Source organism: Oncorhynchus mykiss, chromosome 11, assembly GCF_057628025.1.
Source record: "Oncorhynchus mykiss isolate SJ-2025 chromosome 11, ASM5762802v1, whole genome shotgun sequence".
In the NCBI taxonomy this organism is placed as follows: Eukaryota; Metazoa; Chordata; class Actinopteri; order Salmoniformes; family Salmonidae; genus Oncorhynchus; species Oncorhynchus mykiss.
In genome coordinates, this window is record NC_143032.1 from 17,740,001 (window position 1) to 17,753,039 (window position 13,039).

The 13,039-nt window shown below is 51.7% G+C and overlaps 1 protein-coding gene across 2 annotated transcripts in view; it reads right to left on the reverse strand.

The window, feature by feature from the left end:
- Window positions 1-13,039, reverse strand: part of cntnap2a (contactin associated protein 2a) — a 262,480-nt gene that overhangs the window by 158,838 nt on the left and 90,603 nt on the right. The gene's annotated exons all lie outside the window — the stretch shown is intronic.

Consider the following 13,039-nt stretch of genomic DNA (forward strand, 5'->3'; position numbering starts at 1 on the left):
TCCCTCCTACTCCCCCATACTCCCTCATACTCCCTCCTACTCCCTCATACTCCCTCCTACTCCCTCCTACTCCCCCATACTCCCTCATATCCCTCCTACTCCCTCCTACTCCCTCATACTCCCTCCTACTCCCCCATACTCCCTCATACTCCCTCCTACTCCCCCATACTCCCTCCTACTCCCCCATACTCCCTCCTACTCCCCCATACTCCCTCCTACTCCCCCCTACTCCCTCCTACTCCCCCATACTCCCTCCTACTCCCTCCTACTCCCCCATACTCCCTCCTACTCCCCCATACTCCCTCCTACTTCCCCCCTACTTCCTCCTACTCCCTCATACTCCCTCCTACTCCCCCATACTCCCTCGCACTCCATCCTACTCCCACCCCTCATAACTCCCCCCTACTCCCTCCTACCCCTCCTACTCCCCCATACTCCCTCCTACTCCCTCCTACTCCCCCATACTCCCTCCTACTCCCTCCTACTCCCTCCTACTCCCCCATACTCCCTCCTACTCCCTCCTACTCCCCCATACTCCCTCACACTCCATCCTACTCCCACACACTCCCTCCCTACTCCCTCCTACTCCCTCATACTCCCTCCTACTCCCTCCTACTCCCCCATACTCCCTCCTACTCCCACACACTCCCTCCTACTCCATCCTACTCCCCCATACTCCCTCCTACTCCCACCTACTCCCTCCTACTCCCTCCTACTCCCCCATACTCCCTCACACTCCATCCTACTCCCACATACTCCCTCCTACTCCCCCATACTCCCCCATACTCCCTCCTACTCCCCCATACTCCCTCCTACTCCCTCATACTCCCTCCTACTCCCTCCTACTCCCTCATACTCCCTCCTACTCCCCCATACTCCCTCACACTCCATCCTACTCCCACATACTCCCTCCTACTCCCCCATACTCCCTCCTACTCCCTCCTACTCCTCATACTCCCTCCTACTCCCTCCTACTCCCTCATACTCCCCCATACTCCCTCCTACTCCCTCCTACTCCCCCATACTCCCTCCTACTCCCCCATACTCCCTCCTACTCCCCCATACTCCCTCCTACTCCATCCTACTCCCTCCTACTCCCTCCTGCTCCCTCATACTCCCTCCTGCTCCCCCTACTCCCTCCTACTCCCTCACTCCCTCCTACTCCCTCCTACTCCCTCCTGCTCCCCCAAACTCCCTCCTACTCCCTCCTACTCCCTCATACTCCCCCATACTCCCTCCTACTCCCTCCTACTCCCCCATACTCCCTCCTACTCCCCCATACTCCCTCCTACTCCCTCCTGCTCCCTCATACTCCCCCATACTCCCTCCTACTCTCTCCTACTCCCTCCTACTCCCTCCTACTCCCCCATACTCCCTCCTACTCCCTCATACTCCCTCATACTCCCTCCTACTCCCTCCTACTCCCTCCTACTCCCTCATACTCCCTCCTGCTCCCCCCTACTCCCTCCTAATCCCTCCTTACTCCCTCCTACTCCCCATACTCCCTCCTACTCCCTCCTACTCCCCCATACTCCCTCCTACTCCCTCCTACTCCCCCATACTCCCTCCTACTCCCTCCTACTCCCCCTACTCCCTCCTACTCCCTCCTACTCCCTCCTACTCCCCCATACTCCCTCATACTCCCTCCTACTCCCTCCTACTCCCCCATACTCCCCCATACTCCCTCCTACTCCCTCATACTCCCTCCTACTCCCTCATACTCCCTCATATTCCATCCTACTCCCTCCTACTCCCTCCTGCTCCCCCAAACTCCCTCCTACTCCCTCCTACTCCCTCATACTCCCCCATACTCCCTCCTACTCCCCCATACTCCCTCATACTCCCTCCTACTCCCCCATACTCCCTCCTACTCCCTCCTACTCCCTCCTACTCCCTCATACTCCCTCCTACTCGCTCATACTCGCTCATACTCCCTCATATTCCCTCCTACTCCCTCCTACTCCCTCCTGCTCCCCCAAACTCCCTCCTACTCCTCCTACTCCCTCATACTCCCCCATACTCCCCCATACTCCCTCCTACTCCCCCATACTCCCTCATACTCCCTCCTACTCCCTCCTACTCCCCCATACTCCCTCCTACTCCCTCCTACTCCCTCATACTCCCTCCTACTCGCTCATACTCCCTCCTACTCCCCTCCTACTCCCTCCTACTCCCTCCTACTCCCCCATACTCCCTCATACTCCCTCCTACTCCCTCCTACTCCCCCATACTCCCTCCTACTCCCTCCTACTCCCCCATACTCCCTCCTACTCCCTCCTACTCCCACATACTCCCTCCTACTCCCCCATACTCCCTCACACCATCCTACTCCCACATACCCCCTCCTACTCCCCCATACTCCCTCATACTCCCTCCTACTCCCTCCTACTCCCTCCTACTCCCTCCTACTCCCCCATACTCCCTCATACTCCCTCCTACTCCCTCCTACTCCCCCATACTCCCTCCTACTCCCTCCTACTCCCTCATACTCCCTCCTACTCCCTCCTACTCCTCCTACTCCCTCCTACTCCCCCATACTCCCTCATACTCCTCATACTCCCTCCTACTCCCTCCTACTCCCCCATACTCCCTCCTACTCCCTCCTACTCCCCCATACCCCTCCTACTCCCTCCTACTCCCCCATACTCCCTCCTACTCCCCCATACTCCCTCCTACTCCCTCCTACTCCCCCATACTCCCTCCTACTCCCTCCTACTCCCCCATACTCCCTCCTACTCCCCCATACTCCCTCACACTCCATCCTACTCCCACATACCCCCTCCTACTCCCCCATACTCCCTCCTACTCCCTCCTACTCCCCCATACTCCCTCCTACTTCCTCCTACTCCCCCATACTCCCTCCTACTCCCTCCTACTCCCTCCTACTCCCCCATACTCCCTCCTACTCCCTCCTACTCCCCCATACCCCTTCCTACTCCCTCCTACTCCCCCATACTCCCTCCTACTCCCTCCTACTGCCCCATACTCCCTCCTACTTCCTCCACTCCTCCTACTCCTCCATACTCCCCCTACTCCCTCCTGCTCCCCCATACTCCCTCCTACTCCCCCATACTCCCTCCTACTCCCCCATACTCCCTCCTACTCCCTCCTGCTCCCTCATACTCCCCCATACTCCCTCCACTCTCTCCTACTCCCTCCTACTCCCTCCTACTCCCCCATACTCCCTCCTACTCCCTCATACTCCCTCATACTCCCTCCTACTCCCCATACTCCCTCCTACTCCCTCATACTCCCTCCTGCTCCCCCCTACTCCCTCCTAATCCCTCCTACTCCCTTCCTACTCCCCATACTCCCTCCTACTCCCTCCTACTCCCCCATACTCCTCCTACCCCCCATACTCCCTCCTACTCCCTCCTACTCCCCCTACTCCCTCCTACTCCCTCCTACTCCCTCCTACTCCCCCATACTCCCTCATACTCCCTCCTACTCCCTCCTACTCCCCCATACTCCCCCATACTCCCCCTACCCCTCATACTCCCTCCTACTCCCTCATACTCCCTCATATTCCCTCCTACTCCCTCCTCCCCCAAACTCCCTCCTACTCCCTCCTACTCCCTCACCCCCCATACTCCTCCTACTCCCCCATACTCCCTCATACTCCCTCCTACTCCCTCCTACTCCCCCATACTCCCTCCTACTCCCTCCTACTCCCTCCTACTCCCTCATACTCCCTCCTACTCGCTCCTACTCCCCCATACTCCCTCTACTCCCTCCTACTCCCTCCTACTCCCCCATACTCCCTCCTACTCCCTCCTACTCGCTCATACTCCCTCCTACTCCCTCCTACTCCCTCCTACTCCCTCCTACTCCCCCATACTCCCTCCTACTCCCTCCTACTCCCCCATACTCCCTCCTACTCCCTCCTACTCCCCCATACTCCCTCCTACTCCCTCCTACTCCCACATACTCCCTCCTACTCCCTCCTACTCCCCCATACTCCCTCCTACTCCCCATACTCCCTCACACTCCACCTACTCCCACATACCCCCTCCTACTCCCCCATACTCCCTCATACTCCCTCCTACTCCCTCCTACTCCCCCATACTCCCTCCTACTTCCTCCTACTCCCCCATACTCCCTCCTACTCCCACCACTCCCCCATACTCCCTCCACTCCCTCCTACCCCCCATACTCCCTCCTACTCCCTCCTACTCCCCCATACTTCCTCCTACTCCCTCCTACTGCCCATACTCCCTCCTACTTCCCTCCTACTCCCTCCTACTCCCTCATACTCCCTCCTACTCCCTCCTGTCCCCCATACTCCCTCCTACTCCCTCATTACTCCCCATACTCCCTCCTACTCCCTCCTACTCCCCCATACTCCCTCCTACTCCCTCCTACTCCCTCATACTCCCTCATACTCCCTCCTACTCCCCCATACTCCCTCCTACTCCCCCATACTCCCTCCTACTCCCTCATACTCCCTCCTACTCCCCCATACTCCCTCATACTCCCTCCTACTCCCTCCTACTCCCTCCTACTCCCCCATACTCCCTCATACTCCCTCCTACTCGCTCCTACTCCCTCCTACTCCCTCATACTCCTTCATACTCCCTCCTACTCCCTCCTACTCCCCCATACTCCCTCCTACTCCGTCATACTCCCCCATACTCCCTCATACTCCCTCATACTCCCTCCTACTCCATCATACCATACTCCCTCCTACTCCCTCCTACTCCCTCATACTCCCTCCTACTCGCTCCTACTCCCCCATACTCCCTCATACTCCCTCCTACTCCCTCCTACTCCCCCATACTCCCTCCTACTCCCTCCTACTCGCTCATACTCCCTCCTACTCCCTCCTACTCCCTCCTACTCCCTCCTACTCCCCCATACTCCCTCCTACTCCCTCCTACTCCCCCATACTCCCTCCTACTCCCTCCTACTCCCCCATACTCCCTCCTACTCCCTCCTACTCCCACATACTCCCTCCTACTCCCTCCTACTCCCCCATACTCCCTCCTACTCCCCCATACTCCCTCACACTCCATCCTACTCCCACATACCCCCTCCTACTCCCCCATACTCCCTCATACTCCCTCCTACTCCCTCCTACTCCCCCATACTCCCTCCTACTTCCTCCTACTCCCCCATACTCCCTCCTACTCCCTCCTACTCCCCCATACTCCCTCCTACTCCCTCCTACTCCCCCATACTCCCTCCTACTCCCTCCTACTCCCCCATACTCCCTCCTACTCCCTCCTACTGCCCATACTCCCTCCTACTTCCTCCTACTCCCTCCTACTCCCTCATACTCCCTCCTACTCCCTCCTACTCCCCCATACTCCCTCCTACTCCCTCATACTCCCCCATACTCCCTCCTACTCCCTCCTACTCCCCCATACTCCCTCCTACTCCCTCCTACTCCCTCATACTCCCTCATACTCCCTCCTACTCCCCCATACTCCCTCCTACTCCCCCATACTCCCTCCTACTCCCTCATACTCCCTCCTACTCCCCCATACTCCCTCATACTCCCTCCTACTCCCTCCTACTCCCTCCTACTCCCCCATACTCCCTCATACTCCCTCCTACTCGCTCCTACTCCCTCCTACTCCCTCATACTCCTTCATACTCCCTCCTACTCCCTCCTACTCCCCCATACTCCCTCCTACTCCGTCATACTCCCCCATACTCCCTCATACTCCCTCATACTCCCTCCTACTCCATCATACTCCCTCCTACTACCTCATACTCCCTCATAGTACTGACTGAGACCACCTGTACCATCACCACCGGTGAAAATACACACACACATGTAACCCAACACCCCACACACACACGTACCCCAACACCCCACACACACACATACCCCAACACCCCACACACACACACACACGTACCCCAACACCCCACACACACACGTACCCCAACACCCCACACACACTCTTCTGTAGCATCACCTTTCACAGCTCTGGACAGACAGAGAATGCGATGAACACATGTTGCCTACATTAAGCCTAATATTTGCTCTGATATTTGCTTTGAATGAAAATCTGGGGATGGTTTTCCTCTGTCCTGGTTTTATTAAAGACAAGCAGAATGAATGACTACAATGTCTCAGTCTAAATGCCAACCTACTCCTCTGAGAGAGACAGATGGAGAGGATGGTAGAAGAGGAGACATGCGATTACATTTATCTCTTCCATTTCTAGACTAAAGCAAATAGCTCCGAGCTGCACAAATAGCAAGCTGGACATGTGTCACTGACTGTCATTGGCTGTCACTGTTTAAACAACCAAGGGCTAGGGAGTTATACAAGGCTTTCGTTCCAGCCAAGCACTAACACACCTAACTCAACAACACTTTGATAAGTTTAGTGTTAGTGGACGGGAAACACATTCTGTAATGAAAGACGATGGGGAAAGACATGAAATTGAAACTAAAAGTGTTTAGCAAGAACCCTGCCTTTGGCCATTGCAATTATGATGGTTATTTTCTATTAGCTGGTATCATTATAAAGTAGACAATGTATCCATGGAAATGCACTAAAACCTCTCTCCCCCCTCGATGTCGAGAGACATTTCAACTTTGAGACAATCAGAGAGAACGAACCTCTGCAAACAAAAGGAGCAACAAGGAGGAGACAAGAGGCTACTTATCCTGCTGTACTCGTATAATAGAAATGTGTATGAAGTCAGTATACATACGTTCATGGTTCAACAATACTAAGATAGTTGACGTAGCAAAACAGAATACACATATGATGACATTTTCAGATCAGTTTTGAGTGGCCAATGAAATCCATTCTATCCCTTGATGAAATCAGTGTAACAGGCTAGACAGTCAGTCAAGAATCTACTTTCCACTTTCCACAGCTAAATGCCAACGCATTTCTGTTTGTGTGTGTGCATGCATGCATGTGTGTGTGTGTGTGTGTGTGTGTGTGTGTGTGTGTGTGTGTGTGTGTGTGTGTGTGTGTGTGTGTGTGTGTGTGTGTGTGTGTGTGTGTGTGTGTGTGTGTGTGTGCAAGCACATGTGTGTTTGTGTGTGTGTGTGTGTGTGTGTCCACAGGGAGTTAAATGCATTTGAGATGAAAACCAGATGGCGGGACTTACCCCCACACAACCCATAGCACTCACAGACCCTCTGATAGTCGCTTACAGTCGGTATCCATTATTAGTTGTAATATAATATTGCTTTCAGAGTTACGTTCCAAAGTGGAGAAACGGAGAGAGGACTGGAAGGAATGATTACAGTAATTTTCCTCAGATTCACAGGATGAAAAGACTCCATCTAACATGTTGCGTTAACAATAGATGATTACAGTATCAATCCCTTTCACCACTTCTTTCTCCCTGTCCTTTCCTTCTCTCTCTGTGCTTCCTTCGGAAATCCCCACAGGCTCCTGAAAGCACATCAGTTCTGAATTCCAAAATGGAATGGGGATTTTAGGTTCATAAATTGATTTTATTAGAGGATAATAAAACCGACAACTAAAATGTAGCAACTGGAGAAGGTAGAATGGCTTTTGGAGAATGAGAACGTGAGAGAGAAAGACGCATACACACAACGGGCAGGTCCAGCAGTAATTAAGGGGTGAAACACACACACACACACACACAACGGTCAGGTCCAGCAGTAATTAAGGGGTGAAACACACACACACACAACGGGCAGGTCCAGCAGTAATTAAGGGGTGAAACACACACACACACACACACAACGGGCAGGTCCAGCAGTAATTAAGGGGTGAAACACACACACAACGGGCAGGTCCAGCAGTAATTAAGGGGTGAAACACACACACACACAATGGGCAGGTCCAGCAGTAATTAAGGGGTGAAACACACACACACACAACAGGCAGGTCCAGCAGTAATTAAGGGGTGAAACACACACACACACAACAGGCAGGTCCAGCAGTAATTAAGGGGTGAAACACACACACAACGGGCAGGTCCAGCAGTAATTAAGTGGTGAAACACACACACACACACAACGGGCAGGTCCACTAGTAATTAAGGGGTGAAACACACATACACACACACACACACACAACAGGCAGGTCCACTAGTAATTAAGGGGTGAAACACACACACAACGGGCAGGTCCAGCAGTAATTAAGGGGTGAAACACACACACACACAATGGGCAGGTCCAGCAGTAATTAAGGGGTGAAACACACACACAACGGGCAGGTCCAGCAGTAATTAAGGGGTGAAACACACAAACAACGGGCAGGTCCAGCAGTAATTAAAGGGTGAAACACACACACACACAATGGGCAGGTCCAGCAGTAATTAAGGGGTGAAACACACACACAATGGGCAGGTCCAGCAGTAATTAAGGGGTGAAACACACACACAACGGGCAGGTCCAGCAGTAATTAAGGGGTGAAACACACACACAATGGGCAGGTCCAGCAGTAATTAAGGGGTGAAACACACACACACCGGGCAGGTCCAGCAGTAATTAAGGGGTGAAACACACACACAATGGGCAGGTCCAGCAGTAATTAAGGGGTGAAACACACACACAATGGGCAGGTCCAGCAGTAATTAAGGGGTGAAACACACACACAATGGGCAGGTCCAGCAGTAATTAAGGGGTGAAACACACACACAACGGGCAGGTCCAGCAGTAATTAAGGGGTGAAACACACACACAACGGGCAGGTCCAGCAGTAATTAAGGGGTGAAACACACACACAACGGGCAGGTCCAGCAGTAATTAAGGGGTGAAACACACACACACACACAACGGGCAGGTCCACTAGTAATTAAGGGGTGAAACACACACACAACGGGCAGGTCCAGCAGTAATTAAGGGGTGAAACACACACACACACAACGGGCAGGTCCAGCAGTAATTAAGGGGTGAAACACACACACAACGGGCAGGTCCAGCAGTAATTAAGGGGTGAAACACACACACACACAACGGGCAGGTCCAGCAGTAATTAAGGGGTGAAACACACACACAACGGGCAGGTCCACTAGTAATTAAGGGGTGAAACACACACACACACAACAGGCAGGTCCAGCAGTAATTAAGGGGTGAAACACACATACACACACACACACACACAACAGGCAGGTCCACTAGTAATTAAGGGGTGAAACACACACACAACGGGCAGGTCCAGCAGTAATTAAGGGGTGAAACACACACACACACAACGGGCAGGTCCAGCAGTAATTAAGGGGTGAAACACACACACAACGGGCAGGTCCAGCAGTAATTAAGGGTTGAAACACACACACAACGGGCAGGTCCAGCAGTAATTAAGGGGTGAAACACACACACAACGGGCAGGTCCAGCAGTAATTAAGGGGTAAAGTCTATTTGCTACCTTCATCTCAGAGCCCCCTAGTGAGATCAGTGTTCTCCATCCCAGTGTAGTAGAGGCCCCCACAGGTTAATAACAGCAGAGAAAGGGACGACGGTGTGTGTGAGAGAGAGAGAGAATACCCCCCCCCCCAAAAGGCACTTTGAGAATAAGAGAATAGCTGAAGTTGCTGATAAGGTGACTGTGTGTGTGTGTGTGTTTACTAATGGTTACTAAAACATTGAGCAGAAAGCAAGCTGGCCTCTGTCTCTCCCTGTCTATCTTTTTCCATTTCCCACTGCTCATCCCACCGCTCATCTCGCTCCCTGTGTTACCTCTTAATCTCTCCCCTCTCCTCTCTCTTTCTCGGCGGTGCATTCTCTCTCCTCTCTTTCACTTTCACCAGACGTCAGAGGCAATCCATCTCCACGCCAACCTGCCTCTGGCAATAATTACCCTAAGATGGGGACGGGAGAGCGAAGGAGTATGTGTGTGTGTGTGTGTGTGTGTGTGTGTGTGTGTGTGTGTGTGTGTGGATGATAGATTGATGAGAGAGGACACAGACTGTTAAAGGGAACATGCTCTGCTGTATCTCATGGCCTTACTCAAACCTCTTCCCTGCTCTGAACCCAGAGTCCTGGGCCTTACTCAAACCTCTACCCTGCTCTGAACCCAGAGTCCTGGGCCTTACTCAAACCTCTACCCTGCTCTGAACCCAGTGTCCTGGGCCTTACTCAAACCTCTTCCCTGCTCTGAGACCAGAGTCCTGGGCCTTACTCAAACCTCTACCCTGCTCTGAACCCAGAGTCCTGGGCCTTACTCAAACCTCTACCCTGCTCTGAACCCAGAGTCCTGGGCCTTACTCAAACCTCTACCCTGCTCTGAACCCAGAGTCCTGGGCCTTACTCAAACCTCTACCCTACTCTGAGACCAGAGTCCTGGGCCTTACTCAAACCTCTACCCTGCTCTGAACCCAGAGTCCTGGGCCTTACTCAAACCTCTTCCCTGCTCTGAACCCAAAGTCCTGGGCCTTACTCAAACCTCTACCCTGCTCTGAACCCAGAGTCCTGGGCCTTACTCAAACCTCTTCCCTGCTCTGAACCCAGAGTCCTGGGCCTTACTCAAACCTCTACCCTGCTCTGAACCCAGAGTCCTGGGCCTTACTCAAACCTCTACCCTGCTCTGAACCCAGAGTCCTGGGCTTTACTCAAACCTCTTCCCTGCTCTGAACCCAGAGTCCTGGGCCTTACTCAAACCTCTACCCTGCTCTGAGACCAGAGTCCTGGGCCTTACTCAAACCTCTACCCTGCTCTGAACCCAGAGTCCTGGGCCTTACTCAAACCTCTACCCTGCTCTGAACCCAGAGTCCTGGGCTTTACTCAAACCTCTACCCTGCTCTGAGACCAGAGTCCTGGGCCTTACTCAAACCTCTACCCTGCTCTGAACCCAGAGTCCTGGGCCTTACTCAAACCTCTACCCTGCTCTGAGACCAGAGTCCTGGGCCTTACTCAAACCTCTTCCCTGCTCTGAGACCAGAGTCCTGGGCAGTCCAAACGTACCAGGTTTTTCATACTAATAGGTCAGATTAGGATTATACATCCCCATAAACACTGCTCTAAAGTCTGTTCAGCATTTTCCCTGATTTTGGTTAAGGTCAGGATGACTGGGATTTAACCTGTGCCTAATGTCTACCTGTAGCCAAAATAACCTGTTCATTACCTCATTACCTCTCTCTCTCTAGTCGTAACGGTGCTATGCCAGAAAGTGGACAACGAGGAGTCACAGGAAATATGGCTTGGAAAAATGACCTCAATCCAGCGATGGGAGATGTAATCCTAATTATTTCAAACTGATGAATGATGAATCAAGAATATTTAAATACTGCTTGTTTTGAATCAAACTGCCCTTTTCTTCAGCATGCTAGGCTAGCTAATGCTAAAGCAACTCACTGGATTCGACAACATTTCCGGAATCTACTCACCTCAACGCTCTTTTTTTTAAACAATAAAAAACATACATTAACAAAATAAATAAACAGACAAACACAAATTTCAACAAACATCAATAACATCACACCAGCTCAGACCCACATGTTCCTACCACAGCCATATACAACACCTAAACTACATATACAAAAGTATGTGGACACCCCTTCAAATTAGTGGATTCTGCTACTTCAGCCACACCCATTGCTGGCAGGTGTATAAAATTAAGCACACAGCCACGCAATCTCCATAGACAAACATTGGCAGTAGAATGGCTCGTACTTAAGAGCTCAGTGAATTTCAACGTGGCAACTGCTGGACCTGCCCGTTGTGTGTGTGTGTGTGTTTCACGCGTGAAGCGCGTTAAAATGATCTGTCCTCGTTTGCAACACTCACTTCCGAGGTCCAAACTGCCTCTGGAAGCAACGTCAGCACAAGAACTGTTCGTCGGGAGCTCCATGAAATGGGTTTCCATGGCCGAGCAGCCACATACAAGACTAAGATCAACATGTGTAATGCCAAGCATCGGCTGGAGTGGTTTAAAGCTCGCCGCCATTGGACTCTGAAGCAGTAGAAATGTGTTCTCTGGAGTGATAAATCATGGTTCACCTTCTGGCCTACCGACGGACGAATCTGGGTTTGGCGGATGCCAGGAGAATACTACCTGCGCCAAATGCATAATGCCAACTGTAAAGTTTGGTGGCGGAGGAATAATGGTCTGGGGCTGTTTTTCATGGTTTGGGCCAGGCCCCTTAGTTCAAGTGAAGGGAAATCTTAACGCTACAGCATACAAAGACATTCTAGACGATTCTGTGCTTCCATCTTTGTGGCTATAGTTTGGGAAAGGCCCTTTTTCGTCAAGATCGGTGTGGAAGAACATGACTAGCTTGCACAGAGCCCTGACCTCAACCCAATCGAACACCTTTGAGATTAATTGGAATGCCGACTGCATGCCAGGCCTAATCACCCAAAATCAGTGCCCGACCTCACTAATGCGCTTGTGGCTGAATGGAAGCAAGTCCCCGCAGCAATGTTCCAACATCTAGTGGAAAGCCTTCCCAGAAGAGTGGAGGCTGTTATAGCAGCAAAGGGGGGGCCAACTCTATATTAATACCCATGATTTGGAAATGAGATGTTCAATGAGCAGGCATCCACATACTTTTGGTGTAGTGTATGTCTCACAACCACAACCCCACTCCCCTCATCCTTCATCCCCGGGAACGTTCCAGTGCTTGTAGCACTCTATGCCATATGGTGTCAAATTGCACTTTTCTATTTTCTCCATAACCCAGACATTTTCAATATTTAAATAACAGTACATTTGATTCATCCACTGCTGTAGTGATGGAGGATCATTTGATTTCCAGTTTTTAAATCTAATTAAAAAATTAAAAAATTGACAAGAAAAGTATGGTCCCCCTATTGGGTATTTCACCACACCCTCATATGCAATGTCTTGAAATATGCAGATAGACAGATTAAAAGTACCCTTTGTTCCTCTTTAGTGCATTTAACTATATGTAGAAAGTAAAAGCCCTGGGTGGCGAGTTGATACAATTCCAAGTCTGGGAGGTTGAAACCACCTCAGACTTAGGAAGATGTAAAACTTTCCTTTTAATTCTATGAGTTCTATTGCCCATGTAAAGTCTGTTATGACTGAGTATACTGTTTTAAAGAATGTCTTCGGTGGAGTAATTGGTACTACCGAGAATAAATATAAAAACTATGGAAGCCATGCCATTCTGAAGAGGTTTATTCTACC